The sequence below is a fragment of the Eriocheir sinensis genome, chromosome 47, assembly GCF_024679095.1.
Source record: "Eriocheir sinensis breed Jianghai 21 chromosome 47, ASM2467909v1, whole genome shotgun sequence".
Taxonomy (NCBI): Eukaryota; Metazoa; Arthropoda; class Malacostraca; order Decapoda; family Varunidae; genus Eriocheir; species Eriocheir sinensis.
In genome coordinates, this window is record NC_066555.1 from 9,155,639 (window position 1) to 9,164,049 (window position 8,411).

An 8,411-nucleotide genomic window follows, 5' to 3' on the forward strand; every position below is an offset into this window, starting at 1 on the left:
CTGAGGAGATACATGGTGAGGTATCCCAGGGGTCTTGCTGAGGAAGTCGAGGGCGATTTAAAAGCGAATGACCTCCGACCTGCTTACCGAGCCCTGAGAAAGCTCCGCTCCAAATCTCCCTCTCAAGTGCGCGCTATCCGAACAGCTGATGGCTGGCTCGTAACTGACATGGATGGGCAGAGGGCTCGCTGGGCTGAGTACTTTGAACAGCTGTACATGGCGGACCCTCCACGTGGGCAGCTTCCAGTTGCTGGGTTGCAGGTGGCGGAAGCTGATCCACCCATTGACGAAAGTCCACCCTCTTTGGCTTAGGTTAGAGAGGCTGTGGCAAAGTTGAGGGGTGGAAAGGCACTTAGCACCTGTAACATCAGTGCGGAGCTGCTCAAAACTGGAGGTGGAGGTGGGTTGCGTGCAGTCTTGACTGTCTTATGGCAGTTTGGTACCAATCCTCCTAACTGGAAGTTAGTCGTCCCTATCTGGAAAGGGAAAGGGGACCGACAGGACTGCAACAACTACCGTGGTATTACACTGCTCAGTGTGCTAGGCAAGGTGCTTGCCCATCTATTGCTGTTGCGAATTCGTAGCCAGCTGCTGAAGCTGCAGAGACCTGAGCAGTCCGGGTTCACGCTTGATTAGTCAACAACTGACCGTATCCTAGCGCTTCGCGTACTAGTGGAGCGCCGACGTGAGTTATGACAAGGGATGCTTGCAGCCTATGTCGATCTCAAGAAGGCGTTTGATCCAGTACATCGCGAGGCATTCTGGGATCTTCTGTGACTCCGTGGGATTCCTGCGAGGACTATTGATTTGCTGACTGGCCTGTATTCTGGGACAGAGTGCTGAGATATATAAGGGGGCTTGTCCAGCCTCTTTCCCGTGAATGCGGAAGCGAGGCAGGGCTGCATCTTTGCCCCATCGCTTTTTAACACTTGTATGGACTGGGTACTGGGCAGAGTTGTGGACCTGAGTCATTGCAGACCATCCATTGGCAATACCATGGTTACTGACCTTGTTTTTTGCCGATGATGCAGTAATCATGGCGGAGTCGCTGGAGGTTTTAGTGATGGATCTCGAGGAGGAGGCGAAGCCCTTGGGACTTCAAGTCTCCTGGGCCAAGACCAAGGTACGTGTGCTTGAAGGCTTGCTAGATGAAACAGTACAGTCTGTTCATACGTGTGTCGAGGGCATTGAGGTCTCAGAAAGTAAACATTAATAAAGCTGATCCTGCTCATCGGGTTGCTCTATAAGAAAGAATCCAAAGAGGTGAAAGGGGGCCTGAAAGATAAGTCAGTCGTAGGGAGGAGGTGACGCGTCCCCGGTGATACCCCATTGATTGAGTTCATCCAGCATCCAGTGTTAAAATGAAATACAGATGAAGGAAGATTGTTCCAGAGTTTACCAGCGTGAGGGATGAAAGAGTGAAGATGCTGGTTAACTCTTGCATAAGGGGTTTGGACATTTTTTTTTTTTTTTTTTTTTTTACGTGTCAGCCTTTAGCGCCGGTAGGCTTTCCTGAGGGGCCTGGATGGTAGTCGGCCCCAGCCCGTCATGGCGCAGGCAAGTGTTTTATAGTGGCGCCATCTTTTCTTGACTCATGCTGCCCCCCGGAATTCGTTCTTGATTCATTTGGACGGTTTCCTCTAGAGTCAGGGTTGATGGGTGGTCTTCAGGACAGCATGTGGGTAGTCTTAAGTCACTCGGCGGTGACTGAAAAATCCCAGGTGGTAGCGTGGGGATTCGAACCCGCGTCGTCCATCACGCGGTGAATGTGGAGCCCGCACGCTAACCAATCAGCCACCGCCTACCCATTGACCTATTTCCGTGTTTTTACTAAACTCACAACAATAAATGCATTTTTCTCAACAATATTTCAACGAGGGAGCCGATGTGTGTGTGTGTGTGTGTGTGTGTGTGTGTGTGTGTGTGTGAGAGAGAGAGAGAGAGAGAGAGAGAGAGAGAGAGAGAGAGAGAGAGAGAGAGAGAGAGAGAGAGAAAATATTTGTCGGAGGCTTGTACCATTCAGTCGATTGCATTTTTTTTTTTAATGATATTCATGCCAGAAAACACTTGCTCATAGTTTAGTTTTTTTTCTTTTTGCGCCGGTAGGCTCTCTTGAGGGTCCGTTTGGACGACCCCAGCCCGTTAGTGACGCAGGCGAATTTTATTTGCTTGGCCCATGCTGCCCCCGGTGCTCCACATGAATGAAGTCGCTGAAATTAGGGTTGATAGCAGATCTGGGCAGCATGTAGGTAATCTTCTGCTACTGGGCGATGGCTTGAAAAATCATCGTGATTTGGTGGGTCTCGAACCTAGATCCACGGAATCCCAAAACCCGCACGCTGGCCACTTGGCCACCGCCCAAAATAGAGAGAATGCCAAAAGCATATATTCATGTGTGTGTAAATGTCTGCTAAGAAATTCCAAACTTCATACACAATCTGATCTCGTTTTAGTAGCTCGAGCAGTTCAGTTCATTTGTGTTGGAATAACAGTGTAGCTTGTTGCCTCTCCAGATTTTCAAGATCGGAAAGCATGCCTCTGAATTTTGAAGTCCACAAGTCTTTTTCCTGTAACTCAGCTAATTCTAATTCTTCTTGGTTCACTCCCGTAAAAGCTGAAAAATGGACCGTATTGGCTATGCAGGCAGTGCCACATGTGGCCAGTTGGTGAACTGTCAAAGCAGTATTTCTATAGAATTCAAGTTCTGTACTAGAGTGCGTCTGAGGCTGCCTCCAGGATACAGGGCCTTGGTACCGCCACCGCTCCAAGCCACGATTGCACACAATTTACTCCTACCTGATTTCCTGACTTAACTATTTGACATGGAGAAAAACTGAAATCGGGTAGGAGTGAAATGTGTGCTATCGTTGGCTTGGAGCGATGGCGGCACCATGGCCGTGTATCCCGGAGACAGCCTCAGACGCAATCCAGTCTATAACTTGAACTCTATGGAAAGGACAGCTTAGAGTTGAGTGGCCACGTGGGGCGCTGCCTATATAGCCAATACGGTCCATTGAGTGGAGCTGTAGCTGTGTCAAGGGGGATAATCACAAATGACAAAATGGCCTTTTCTTTTCTGAATTCATGAAAACGTTCTTCATAAGATTTTTTGCATTTTCAATTGTGCATTTTTATATTTTTTTTTAGGATATCACTGTCCAGCTCGAAATCTGCTCCTTATTCGAATTATTTAATGAAGGGAAGTGAATCAGCGAGTCTCTCTCAAGATCTGACAAACCTTAGTAACTCTTTCAAATGAAAGCACCTCTTACAAAAGCAACAAAGCAGTGTTTCACTTTCCTTGTAGTTTCCTGTTAAGTTCATTTAAATGTGAAATGATATCCAGATAATTTAGACATTTTTAAGTAGGTGGCAGGAGCCGAAACAGGTCTCTTGAAAGAGCCGCAGGTTGCCGACCGCTGGTCTAGGTGGTGGGAGGTTCCGTGAGGGCTTTCCTCAGAGCATAACCAAGGCAGGGGTTTCTATCCTTTTTAGTTTATTATAACATCACCACTCTGCACACGACTGAATTGTGTATGAGAGATAAATGTAACGTTGTTCTCTACTCCACAAATACGCGATCAATATTTAGTTTACATAACGAGATAGCCTACTGTAATATTTATGGTTGTGTTTTGTATCGTCTAGCATCCAGTGTTATAATAACCAGTGCTGTACAATATAAACAGCAATAAATGAGTATAACAATGGATTAGTTATAGCCCTACATAAACTATACATAGCCTACTCCTGATAAAAAATCACACTTTTTACTTCAATCCTATTAGACTATCTCAGTGTTTGTATTTATCCCACAACTATATGTATCTTTTCTCTACAATATGTTAACGTGGGAGACGATATGTGTGTGTGTGTGTGTGTGTGTGAGAGAGAGAGAGAGAGAGAGAGAGAGAGAGAGAGAGAGAGAGAGAGAGAGAGAGAGAGAGAGATTTTCAAGTGCTGCACCATGTAAATAAATAAGAGTATAACCATTAGTAATCTCGTTATATCTAGAGAAGCTATTGATAGCCTACTCCTGAAAATAACTACTCTCTCTCTCTCTCTCTCACACACACACACACACACATCGTCTCCCTCGTTAAAATATTGTTGAGAGAAAAATATCGAAATGCTACGGGATGAATACAAACATGGATAGCTAACCTAATGTGATTAAAGTTAGAATATTAATGTGTGTGTGTGTGTGTGTGTGTGAGAGAGAGAGAGAGAGAGAGAGAGAGAGAGAGAGAGAGAGAGAGTAGTTATTTTCCGAATGGTCAGCGCGCGGACGTACTCCTAAAGGCTCGGGTGCATGTCCCACTTCAAACAGTGACAATTTTCAATCGTCAGCCTAGCTACGAATCCGCGGGCCCGGGTCAAATCACGGCCCGGGCAGTCGGCGTACAGCTCTCTTGTTTATCCTCCATTTCGAGCTGGTCATTGAATGGGTACCAGGATAAACCTGGGAAAGGTGAACTGTAGTAACCCGGATGGCCATGAGACTCGTGGTAATGGGTTCTTGACCACAGGCTCAAGGGCCAATGTGGCGGGGATGAACACCGTGGCCACGTGTAGCTTTAGCGTATGCCCCAAAATTTACTTTACTGAGTGGCGGTCGATTAACAACATGCTGTTCTATAAACCTCCAAACAACCTTATATCGGCGACCTTGTTAAAGAAGAACATCTCGGGAGGGTGGGGAGAATGGACCAACAAAGTCATAAATGTCGGTAATTCCTTAAAATGGAATTTTCCAGCCCTATAAGAGTCTACCGGTGCTTTGGGCAACACACACACAAAAATCTTTATGCAGTTTCTCATTTTCTTCATGGTTTTCCACACCTTCGACTCTCATATTCACAACTGTCATCCATCATTCTTCACATTATATTTTGTAACCTTGACTGTGATTGAGTCCCCCTTTTTTATCTAAACCTAATTTCTATTTCTTACGTTTAGCGTAACTGATACTGTTCACCTTTCCTTCCCTTTTAATTCTCTGCCCCTCTGCTTTTTCTCATCAGTTATCCTTCCTTTGCCAATGCACAGCCATTAATCTTTCTGTCATTACACTCTATGCAATCCTGTTTCTTTAACTCCTATAACATTATAACTTCGCGTTGTTCAATAAAATTCTCCACTTTTCTTCCTGCCATCCCATCGTGCTCAAGAAGGCAAACGTTCTCACGTCCTAACACTATGTTTCTTTTTTGGTCATTTCTTTGTGTTGAGGTGGCTGAGTACTCAGCGTGCGGACTCAGTGTTCTGTAGTCTGTAGTCTGTAGTCCCTCTTACTGCTACAAGTTGACAATTTTCATTCATCGCTGAATGGCCGAAGACAACCCACATGTTACCCTGATGAACGCCCATGAACCCGGATTCTGCGAAACTCTCAACTGGAGTTCCGAGGGACAGCATGAGCCAAGCAATGATTGTGTCACTATGAAACAGTTACCCTCTATTAACGGGCTGGAGACGATTAATAGGCCTAACGTAAAAAAATATCCATTCTGCTTCAGCCTGCCTGGTCTCCCCACATTGGGCAGATTTTCTCCAACCCTTGCCCACACTCCCTCCAGCTTGCTCAGTAAAGGAAGCCGCTCAAGGACAAAAACAAACAAAAACAAAGGAGCCTGCTCATCTGCTCACATGGTTTAAGACCATTACATTTCCTCACTCTGATCTTTACCATTCACTAAAAGTTTAGCCACTTCCAATTTCTGTCATACTTTACAGCCTTCTTAGTGTCTGTTGCTACACCCACTTCGATACTTATTTTCTGGTATTTGCCCGCAGCATCTGTTGTCACACCCACGTTCACTGTCAGCCTGTAGACTGGGCGGCTCTCCCCACCTTTATTTTAGCCACGCTCTTTGGTTATTTTAAGCCATGTGTACCCCCACACTATTTCGTTTTGTTCAGGCGGCACGAACCAATACCACTTTCGGCCACGTGGTCCTGTCATTTTTTCCCCTCGTCTTCCGCTTCTTTTGTAGGAGAGACCTTGTGGTTTCCTGGTTGCCTGCCTTTGCTTCCGCCTGGTCGGTTTCTGCGGTTTCTGCCTCTGTGGTTTCCTGGTCCATTTGTAAGGGGGTCAGCGGGGTTTCTCGGTCCTACCTGTGGTCTCTTGTCTTGCTCTTCTTGTTCTTTTTACCAACGTCGTTATTCACTTCGTTGGCTTTATTAATGTAATACTCTTCTGTGTCCCTTCTTGTGCCCTCATTCACTCGCCCTGGTCTCCTTTTCTTTATTTTTCCACTCCATCTTGGGCGACTTCAGTTCAGTTACTGGCACAGAGAGAGATGGCTACGAGTTATGTGTTGGTCCCCACGGCTCTGGCAGTAAAAACGTAAACAGTTCACTCCTTCCGAATTTTGCAAAGTCCAGAAGCCTGAGGATTGCTTGTTCCTGGTTCCAGAGACGCGAGTCTCGCCGCTGGACATGATATAGCATTGCTGGCCGTGTGGTAAAGGAGATCGATGACATCTTTGTTAGTACTCGTTGGATGATCCTCTAGAACTGTATGGGTTTCCTAGGTGCTGAGTTTTTTAATACCGACCACAGGCAAAACTGAGGAAATGCATCTGATCCAACAAATTCTCAAGATGCAACCCCTCAGGGTTCCATCTTGAGAAACTGCGGGATCAGGCGTGCGCTCAGGAGTATGCAGTGGCAGTCTCAAATCGGTTTGAAGTGCTTGGTATTTTGGAGGACCCTGGAGAGGTGTGGGAAACTTTTACACGTGAAACTCTCAAAGCTGCCATGGAGTGCATTGGAGAGCGCCCCAGGTCTACTACTACTACTACTACGTCAGAGATCTTGCTGAGGATGTCGAGGGTTGTCTAAATGCAAACGACCTTAGACCTGCCTCTCGGGCTCTGAAGCAACTCTGCTCCAAATCCACTTCTCAGATGAGTAGTATCCGAACGGCTGATGGGCAGATAGTATCAGATGCGGATGGGTACCGGACTCGTTGGGCCGAGTACTTTAGGCACTTGTACAAGGCAGAGCCCCCAAGCGGATATCTCCCTTTGGCTGGGTTGCAGATGGCGGCTGCTGATCCACCAATAGACGAAACTCCACCCTCTCTTGCAAAAGTGAGAAAGGCTGTGAGGAAGTTGAACGGTGGAAAGGCAGCTGTGGGATATGTCATATCAGCGCAGAGTTGTTGAAAGCTTGAGGTGAGGCCATGATCCTTGGGTTGCATGCGGTGGTGTCTGCCGTGCGGCAGTCCGATACCATTCCTCTTGTCTGAAAAAAGGGGTTGCTTGCCCCTATTTTGAAAGGGAAAGGATACCGACAGGCCTACGACAACTACCGTGGTATTACACTGCTCAGTGAGCAGTGTTGATACGAATGCGATCCCATCAGCTTAAGTTTCAGAGACCTGAGCAATCCGGTTTCACGCCCGGCAAGTCAACAATTGACCGGATCCTAGCACTTCGCGTCCTCCTGGAATGCCTATCTGATTTTCGATAGGGATTGCTCGCAGTCTGTGTCGATCGGAAGAAAGCTTTTGACTTAGTGCATCGTGAGGCACTCTGGGATATTTTGCGGATCCGTGGGATTCTTGCAAGGATTATTGACCTGATGACTGACCTTTACTATGGGACTAAAAGTGCTGTGAGGTGTGAGGGAGGTGTTAATGGCTTATTTCCTGTTAATTCAGGGGTGAGGCAGGTGTGTGTGTGTCTTTGCTATATCACTTTTCAATACTTTCGTGGAGGGGTATTAGGCAAATTTGCTGATCAAAGTCATTGCGGAACATCTGTTGGGGGCATCAGGTCACTGATCTTGTTTTTGCTGTACTCCTCGCGGAATCGCTGGAGGTCCTGGGTGATGGCTCTCGAAATGCTGCATGAGGAGCCGAAGCGTCTGAGACTGAACATCTCCTGGGCCAAAACCAAGGTCCAGTCGTTAGGAGGCTTGCTGGATGACTATTCAGTCAGTTCATGCATGTGGTGAGGATGTCGAAGTCTCCAAGAGCTTCACATACCTTGGTAGCGTAATGCATAACAATGGTGGGTCTCACCAGAAAGGTACTCGACGGAATGGTCTGGCCCGTGGTGTTATGGACTCGCTCAATACGAGTATATGGCGTTGTCGATATCTATGCAGGCGGACAAAGATTCGAATCTTTAAGTTGCTTGTGGTCCCTGTCTTATTGTATGACTGTGAGGCATGAACACTGAATAGAGACTTGGAGAGGCGTGGCGATACCTTTGCTACCAAGTGGGGTATCGCTGGGATGACTTTGTGTCGAACCAGTGACTACTCCATGAAACTGAATCGAGGACTGTTACCAGCTTATTCCGTGAACGCCAACTCCGGTTATATGGTCACGTGGTGCGCCTCCCGGACGTCGATCCTGCTCACAGGGTTGTATCTCTACGAGACAACCCCGAGTGGAG

The 8,411-nt window shown here is 46.9% G+C and overlaps 1 protein-coding gene across 1 annotated transcript in view; it reads left to right on the forward strand.

Moving 5' to 3' along the window:
* Positions 1-8,411, forward strand: part of LOC126981369 (probable glutamate receptor) — a 203,177-nt gene that overhangs the window by 164,159 nt on the left and 30,607 nt on the right. The gene's annotated exons all lie outside the window — the stretch shown is intronic.